Genomic DNA, 9,342 nt, shown 5'->3' with positions numbered 1-9,342 from the left:
TTTTTTCCTGTAATTCTATCAGCGTCACTTTGTATCTTTTGAGCTCCATTTTCAGTGGTGAAAGCTTAGTATTGTTACATCCTTTTGATGAATGGACCCTTGCATCTTTAGGGAATGAACTTCTTCATCCCTGGTAATGTACTTTGCTCTGAATTCCACATTGTGTGGTATCCCAACTCTTTTTTTTTTTTTCTTAAAATTTTTTTTTTCAACGTTTATTTATTTTTTTGGGGACAGAGAGAGACAGAGCATGAATGGGGGAGGGGCAGAGAGAGAGGGAGACACAGAATCGGAAACAGGCTCCAGGCTCTGAGCTGTCAGCCCAGAGCCCGACGCGGGGCTTGAACTCACGGACCGCGAGATCGTGACCTGACTGAAGTCGGACGCTTAACCGATTGTGCCACCCAGGCGCCCCCCAACTCTTTTTTGACCAGTGTTAGCATGATCTGTCTTTTCCCTTTTATAATTTGTAGGTTGCATTAAGTGAAGTTTGCTTTATTTTATTTTATTTTTTTTAGATCCAGTAATCTGTGCCTTTTAACTGGGGTGTTTAGACTGTTTACATTAATGGGATTATTGGCATTCCACGTTTTGTCTGCCGTCTCGCCGTTTATTTTCTGCTGACCTCATCTAGGGTTTGTTGCCTTTTCTCGTTTTTCTGCCTAATTTGGGGTACACTTTGGTGCCCTTTATGATTTCCTTTTATTCCTTTTGTTGGCTTATTAGCTGTGACTCTGTCATTTCATGGTTATACTTGAGACTGGAGAACTGTAAGCCTGCAAGATCGAACACTCTGCTTTCCAGCCCAGCCTCCAGCATTTCCTGTGCTACACTCCTCACTGGGACCATGCCCAGTGTGTGGGGGCCGGTTCCGCCCCAGACCTGCTCATGTGCAGCCATTAAAGTTTTGGTGTGTTTCCTTTCAATCCCATCAAAGTCCTTCTTTACAACGCTGACGTTGTTTTCAGTCACGTTGTCCTAATTTTTTTTTTTTTTTGCCTAAAGTGACTTTTACTGCTGTGATACTTTGTCCCCCATTCTCCCCTAGATTCTTCCCCATCCTTCATTTGTTCCTTTTTTGTGGTTACACAAACTTTTTGAACTTTACTTTTAAGTTTAAGACCTCTCTTATCTCCCATCATTTTGTGGTGATCACGGGGGACTCATCTTCTGTTTCCTTGGTTGATTTCTCTCGCAGTTGATACTTTTTTAAAAAGTACCTTTCATCCTGCTCCCCTCCCTCTCCCCCTGCCTTTTTTGGCGGGGATAGGTTTCATGATCTTCATTTGCTTGCTGTTTCTAAATTTGAATACACCCAGAGCTGGGTCAGTCTGCAGCTCTGATTTCTTTAGTCATTTCAAGCTCTTATGCAGAAATCTGATTTATTGTTTTACTTTTTGGCTCTGTGGGCACATTCTCTACCATATTTTGTGCTCACCACTGAGCTGCTTTGTTCCCGGCCTCTCTGTGGTCACCCAGAGATGTTTGTCACTCCTGTTCACCTCTTCCACCTCCAGCACAGCAGTGTCTCTGGCTAGGTCACAGGCAATTAAAATGGCCTGTCTGCTAAGTTCCACCTTGAAGTTCACCTTCCTGACCATCCGGTGGGGTCCACTGGGTCAACACAGGGCCAGTCCTGTGGCCTTGACCATACCCCTGGGTTTTGTCCCGATTAGAGATTATGTATTTATTTTTGGATAAACCTTTCATATCTGTGACATTTAATTTCAAGGAAATTGGTTTCCTGCTTGATGTCTGAGGAGGTATTTGTTGAGATTCAGCCTTACCAAAAATAATAATAATAATAATGGCCATGGCATCTTCCGGGTGTGTTGCCTACATTATCTCTAATTCCCCAGCAGCCCTGCATGGTAAATATTATCTCTGTTTTGCAGATCCATTTTATTCATACCCTGCCATGTTCCAGGAAGGTTTCTAGAAGGCTTTATAAGGATTCATAAAGTACAGCATCATAATGAAAGGTAAAGGTAGAGAAAATAGTTTTTAAAAACCAGTTGTGGAAATGGATTCTCATTGCATTGAAGAATCTTGCCTGCAGCCATAGACATATTAGGTAGCAGAATTGTGGTTTGAACCTGGCTCTTGCGGGCTGCCGATAGCTCTGACGTTTGTGCTGAGCTGGCCGAGTCGGACTGAGTAACAAGAAGACACAGGCAAACGCCAGAGGTCAGACCTCCTGCGGGACGGTCTGAAGGTGGGTTTTGAGCCATGTGTATGCGGGGGGCTGGCCCTATGCCAGCACCGCTCACCACAGCTGGGATCAGGGTGGCGGCTTCTGAAAGTTACCGCACACTGGGCTGTGTCGCAGATGTGAGGGCCGCTCCGGCAACACGGGTCACTGGAACGGATAATCCCCGAGTTCCTTTACAAAAGCCAGGCAAAAATTGAGCATCTGCTGTGGCCGAGGCCTGCACCGCCAGACCCCAGACATGAATAAGACAGGCATTGCCTCTGTCTTCAGGGAGCTCATCCAGTGGGTGAGGCAGATATTAAAGAAATAAACATATGCATAATCAACTAGTCACTAGTGCTACGAGGGGAAAGAGGTGGGTTCGTGAAACTAACATAGGGCTGATTTGGGGTGAAAACGGAGGTCAGAGGAGGGCTCCCTGAAGAAATACCTTGGGATTGGGCTTTTTAGTTGGCACCTGTTGTTTTTGCTTGGGCCTTTGCCCTTTCTTGGGTAACAGCTTTGTTCGGGGAAAATTGGGAACGGTTGTCCCTTACTCTCAGATGTGGGAGCGTGACCCGGATGTGGTCCACGAGAATGCTGTCATCCCCTGGCCATGGTGATGGTCCAGGCAGAGGCACATGGTCTGAGAGAAACCAGAAACCATTCTGGGTTCTTCCTCTAGAGCCAATGGTGAGAATGCTGCCTTTCCAGTGTGGTTCTGCTGTAACTGTCTGCGTCCACGGCTTCTGATAGTCCTCCGGGACCCGCACATCCAAGAGACCAGGCAACACTGAGCACCAAGGGCATGCTTCGAAACGCGAAATCCAGCCTTACCTGGAGACTGGCTTTTTAGTTGCAAGAACCAATGAGTTTCCCATTTTGGCGGGGTGTGGGGGGGGGCATCCTGTTTGTCATACTTTGTTGGTGGCCCTAGAAAACAAATACACTGGGTAAATATCCTAGATTCCTCATTTCCCGGTGGGGTGACTCAGAGGCTACCTTGAGTTGGGCTTCTGTTCTTTGTATCTGAAAGGAGCCCACTATAGATGTGAAACAATAGAGATTAGCCACGTGGATATGGGTGGGAAGCGCGTTGCAGGCAGAGGGAACAGCTGTGTGTGTGGGATGAGATGAGAGAGACCTGGATGTCACCAAACTGAGGAGGCCAGCGTGACTAGAGTGAGTGGATGTGCGGGCAGTACTACTGTTGGGCTTGTGCACTGTACAATTCTGCCTGGGTGTGGGGCAGAGGGCGTCCGTGGAGGTGTGTGGGGTTGAACGGTGTCCCCTGGAACCTCAGAGTTGACCTTGTTTGGCTGCAGATCTTGCAGGTGCACTTAGTTCAGGTGAAGTCCCAGTGGATTTGGGTGGGCCTTAAGGGTGGTCACTGGTGTTCTGAGGACCAGAGGGCCACGCCACAGGTCCCGGGGTGGACTGGAGTGGTGTGGCCGCATGCCCAAGGATGCACAGAATTTCCAGCCACCGCCAGACCCTGGGGGAGGTCAGGAGCCACTTCTCCACCCCCCCCCCCCCCCCGGAGCCTCCAGAGGGAGCAGGGACCTTAATTTCTAGCCTCCAGAGCTGGGAGAGAATATCTGATGTTTTAAAACCATCCCATTTGTGGGACTTAGTCGGGGGCCCTAGAAAATGAATACATCTCAGGCTCCTCGTTCCCCAGTGGGGCTACTTGGGGGCGTGTCCTCTAGTCACCCTCAGGGCCTCCAACAGGACCGAGCTCCCGCTACCCAGAGGGTGGCGCACCCATCGCTGCATCCTGTGCTGTCTCTTCTCCTTTCTCCTTCACTTTGCTTCCTGGGATCACCTCCCAGACAAACTGCTTCATGCCCAAATCCTTGTCTTAGGACAGATGCCGTCTAAGCCAGCAGTGGCCTGGTGGAGAGGGGCTTAGAGGGAGGCTGGTGAGGTTGGCAGGAGACCCATCATGAAGGGCCTCGCAGACAGATTAGTTTGGACGGAATCCTGAGTGTCGCAGGGAGCGGTGTCTGGCGTTCATTTTTTGAGGATCCCGTTGGCAGTTATCCGGGGAATGGCTCATGTCGGGAGGTGAAATGTTTGCCGAGGCCAATCACAGCGGCCCTTATCCTTTTCATAATTCACGATCTGAGGTCAAGGCGCCCACTGGGGATGGTGTGACCTGCACGGGAGGGGTGTGGCAGGATGCAGTTTTCTCCCCGTGAATCTTGGGGACCTCCTGTTAACGTGGTCGACTCTCTTAGTTAACGCTCAGTTGCCGGGTAATTCTCTGTACGTCTCCTCCCGACAGACAGTGAACAGCTGTCAAGCTTGTCTTCCTAAATGAGACAATCCCTCCTCCTCCCCCCAGTTAATGTAGCTCAGAGGGGAGTAAGCAGTAATTTCCCTGCTGTCGAGGGGAGCAGAGGGAGTGGGGTGCGAGGCAGAGGTGACCTTTTGGACCTGCTTCCCGTTGTCCTTTGCAAAAGAATCCTAACTACAGCCCCTTTGGAATTCATGTATAATTTCCATCTGCGGTGAGATGGGTTATGCAGCACACTTTCCCCGGGGACTGTAACTTAATTGTAATCAGATGGGAAATGGTCTGGTCCAGAGTCTAAATCTGGGAGGGGACGGAAAGGTAACGAGGCTGTGGATGAGGCTGTGGATGGCGTGCCCGGCACACGGTGGGCACTCTCTAAATCTGTCCATCTGTCCTTCTCTTCCTTCCCTTTTGTCCTTTCTTCTTCCTTTCTGCCCCCACCAACTGTATTTCTGATGCCTGAATCACCTCTACAATATACCCATTAAATGGCATCCAGCCTCAGTTTGAATACTGACAGTGACAGGGAAGTCACTCCTTCTCATTCCATTCCTGTGCAGCTCTGACGATGAGAAAATGCAGTTTTTAGACGCTGAGGGGAAATTTATCTCTCTATATTCCCCGCCTGCTGGATCTAATTGTGCTTCCCAGTAAAGCTGCAGAATAAATCTTGTTTCTCTCCCACAAGTGCTGCTCATACATATGGAGATAGTGCTTATATCCCTGACAAGTCTTTTTGAGGGGGGAGGAGAGGTCAAAGAATAAAGACCATTCCTCAACCTTTCTGTCTGGTCTCCTACAAACAAGTTCCAGCAGGCTTTATCTTTTTTTCAAAATCGCAGCCTTGACTCAAGATGTAAAACCTCACAGGGAGACCAGATATGGAATATAACCTCCTTTTTCCTGGGCAGTATACCTGTATTGATGCAACCCAAGATAACACAAGTCTTTAAATTTTTTTTATTTTTAGTTTTTTGGTAGCAGCCACATTATGCTGCTAGCTCATTTTTAGCTTAGCATTGATTAAGATTCTTAAATCAGGAGCTGAAAAGCCAAATACTGTCAGAGGCCAAGCAGGTAAAACAAATGAGCAAAAACATTCTGGGTGAGGCTTGTGGTGACCTGAAGAATTCAGGCCCTTTCATAATGGGCATCTGGTTGTTGCCATGCTGGACGTAGACTTAGTGTTAAAGATTAGGGACTTTCACCTAAGAATCCAGACTTACAACTTCTTTAAAAAGAAGAAAAAATCCGAAGATATGACAACTTTGTGCTCATATTCCAACACAACTGGGGCTGAGTTGTGGCTGCCGGAGGCCCTTGGGCAATCCTGTAGAAGCCACCACGGGGGCGCTGGACCCTTAGTATGTAACTATGCTGACTTCATCTGTCAACTAGGTTGGGTCATACAGTGACTGGTCTTCTGGTGCACCAGGGCTTTGATGCTCTGGTTCCTGACATCATTTGTGGAGGTAATAACAATGGGAGGGGCCCCATCTGAGGTGTTCTGGAATCTTTGCATCTTGCACTTTAGCGTGAGAAATTCTGCAAGCTCATTACTTTAGTATCTCTGGTGGCAAATGGAAGGGAAGACATGATAAACATTCTAAATACATGTTTTAGGGGAGAGATAAGGATTAGGGCGCAACATAAAGCAGGAAAGGAGAAGGGAGTACGAGTGGGGTGGGGGCAGTACTTAGATATGGAGGTTGGGGAAGGCTGGTGTGACCAGGTGACTTTGACTAGAAGTTTGAATGAAGGGAGCAGATGAGCCATAAGGATGGTGGGGAAAGAGAATGTTCAGGCAGCAGGTGCAAAGGCCCTGAGGTCAGGGTGCTGTTGGTGTGTTTGAGGTGCAATGAGAGGCCTGTGACTGTGGAGCACAGTGAGGGCCCAGCAGTGCTGGAGGATGAGGTGCAAGGAGAGGGTAGGGGTGGGGAGGCCGCATCACGTAGGGTTGGATGGGCCATGGTGATGACTCTGGACTGTCAGTGTGATGCCAATATTCAAGGAATATTCATGAACTCCTTCTATGTGCCAGGCATTGTGCGAGGTGTTCGAGACACATCAGTGAACAAAATGGATAAAATCCTTGCCCTCATAGGGCTTAAATTCTAGTATAGGGAGCATGTGTGTGTGTGTGTGTGTGTGTGTGTGTGTGTGTGTGTCACATAAAATAAGGAGCATATGTAATGTGTGCACAGAAAAAGCAGGGAAGGGAGACTAGCATGATTTTGGGCCAATGTTTCAGCCTCTCTGAACCTCAATTTACTTATTTTTCTTTTAAAGTTTATTTATTTATTTTGAGAGAGAGAGAGAGAGAGAAAGAGAGAGGGCGCGTGCGCCCATGCGTGCACATGTTGGGGGGAGGGGCAGAGAGGGAAGGAGAGAGAGAATCCTAAGCAGGTTCTGTGTTGTCAGCGCAGAGCCTGACGTGGAGCTGGATGTCATGAACGCTGAGATCACAACTGAGCTGAAATCAAGAGTTGCCCGCTTAACCAGCTGAGCTGCCTGGGCACCTCTGGCCAGTGTTGTTTCATTCCCACCCCCAACCCCCAAAGGCTTCCCCTCCCTTGTTACTTTGGAGTTAATCCCAGAATTATACCCTCTAATTTATAAAGCTTTCAGTATGGATCTCTAAAAGGTAAGGACAGTTAAGAACAGCCACAATACCACGATCACATCTAAGGAATTAATCATTCTTTAATATCGGCCAATATCCTGCCAGTGTCTAGGAACTAGAATGGCTTCCTGTTCCTTCACCCTCCTCCCGCATTCGGTCCGGGAGCCCTGTCATCTCGCCGACTCCTGACCCATCCTGAGTCCATCCGTTCTGCCGACTCCACGCAGCCCCCCAGCCAGCCCAGTCCAGGACCATCTCTGACCTCCGTCCGCTCCTCGACCCCACCTTCCCCTCCTCTTACTGCCCGCCGGCCACACTGGCCTCCCTGCTGGCCCCCAGACACGCCCAGTGCTCTGTGTCCTCGAGGCCTCACATTGGCCCTCACGTTCTCCCTGCTGCTGGAATTCTCTTCGGCCAGCTGTCTCCAGGGCCCAGTCCTCAGGTTTTTAAAAAAGATTTTATTTTGAAGGGGTGGACATGTGACCCAGTGTGAGGCTTGAACTCACAACCTCGAGATCAAGAGTCACACGCTCCACTGACGGAGGCAGCCAGGCGTCCCCAGCCTCCACTTACCCAGGTCTCTGGCCTATGTCGCTGTCTCAGGGAGACCCTCCTGAGCGGCTCATCAGAACCGTCCCTCCCGGGCTCCACCCCCGTCCCTGGCCCTGATCGCTTTCTGAGCTCAGGCCGTGTTTTTGTCTTGCCGTTGCCTTGTTTGGGGTCTTTCTTCCCCACCAGACGAACGGCTGGGTGAGTCAGGGGCTTAGCCCCTTGCTGACTCTGGGTGCAGTGTCTGACACAGCCCCTCGCACGTACTCAGTCCGCCGTGAATGTTTGGTAAGTGAGTGGATCCACTGGGTGGATTCTTGTGCCCCAGGTGGGGAGTGGCTGTACAGACGTGGTACCAAGCCGTCAAGCACCCCCCGGGCACTGGGAAATCTAACCGAAGAATCAGCCGGTTCTGGAAAGCAGCCTTTCTGTGTGTTGTAAGGACAGGCAGATGTGTTCTCTTGGGTTTGGGGGCCTCACCTCCCAGAGAGAGGCTGGAGAGCCTTGGAGCCTCTGGCCTCTGTCTGCTCCTCTCACTACCTCGCTCACCTCTTGTCTCATCGCGAACACGTCTCCAGCCCCCCAGTGGACCCTGGGCTGATGAATTCTGGTCGCATCCCAGAAACAGCCCACCCCAGCGCCCACACCAGGACCACAGAGAGGAAGAGAAGGCCGCAGAGAGAACTCCCTTTTCCAAAGGCACATTAGCTGTGGCCACGACCCAGACAGCCCCCTCCCCACCCCGACCCGGCCCCATAGCCCAGGAGACTGCGCGGAAGGGGTTCATGGTGTGGTGTGTTAGCACGTCTCCCCTTAGACGCAGGTTCAAGGGGAACACACAGGGGCCTCTGCCTTGAGCGGGCACCCAGAGGCTGCTGATGTAAGTGGTCCCCCGACCCCATGGTGGGGAACACCAGACTGGAGCCAGTGCGGAGCTGGAGTCCCGTCTCTGTTAAACGCTGCCTTCCAGCAGACATGGGAGACTAACGATGCAGTTCTGTCGAGACCTTCCAGAAGTGCTCAGCTACCTTGTTAACCGAAGCTCACCAAGACCGGGACTGCAGGTCAGGATACAAATAGCTCTGTGCAGGTGGAAGGTAAAATGAGCTTTGGCAGCAGGACTTTAATCCTCGAGGTTGGGGGGGGGCGTGGTCAGAGACGCGATTATTTGTGTCCTGGTGTCTGTGTGGGTCCCTTGGAGCAGAACGCTGTGACACACACCCAACATTGTGAGACAGTATTGATGACATGCTGTACGAGTTCCCAGGCTGCCGTAGCGAATGACCAGCAGTGGGGGGCTTGGAGCAACAGAAATGTGTTCTGTCATAGCCCCGCAGCTTGGAAGTCTGAGGTAAGAGGTCGGTAGGGAGAATCTGTGCCACATCTTTCACGGAGTTTCTGCTGCCGCTGGAAATCCCTGGATTTTAGAGCATCACTCATTCCCATGTTGCCTCTGTCACCAGTGGCTTTATCCCTATGCGTCTGCGTCTGTGTCAAAATTCCCCGCTTCCTTTTAATTTTTTTAAAATACAATTTATTGTCAAGTTGGCTAACATGCAGTGTATACAGTGTGCTCTTAGTTTGGGGGTAGATTCCTGTGATTCGTCGCTTACATACAACACCCAGTGCTCATCCCAACAAGTGCCCTCCTCAGTGCCTATCGCCCATTTTCCCCTCCCC

General features: G+C 50.3%; 1 long non-coding RNA gene across 1 annotated transcript; it reads left to right on the top strand.

The window, feature by feature from the left end:
- The first annotated feature begins 334 nt into the window (after window positions 1–334).
- LOC123382531 lies at window positions 335–3,153 on the top strand. Its single transcript, XR_006591014.1, has 2 exons — window positions 335–1,982; window positions 2,877–3,153. It is a non-coding gene; the product is annotated as an uncharacterized LOC123382531 (long non-coding RNA).
- Window positions 3,154–9,342: the final 6,189 nt, after the last annotated feature.

This window comes from Felis catus, chromosome E3 (genome assembly GCF_018350175.1).
Source record: "Felis catus isolate Fca126 chromosome E3, F.catus_Fca126_mat1.0, whole genome shotgun sequence".
Lineage (NCBI taxonomy): Eukaryota > Metazoa > Chordata > Mammalia > Carnivora > Felidae > Felis > Felis catus.
Note: the sequence above shows the minus strand (reverse complement) of the source record. Positions and strands in the feature narration are given on the sequence as shown.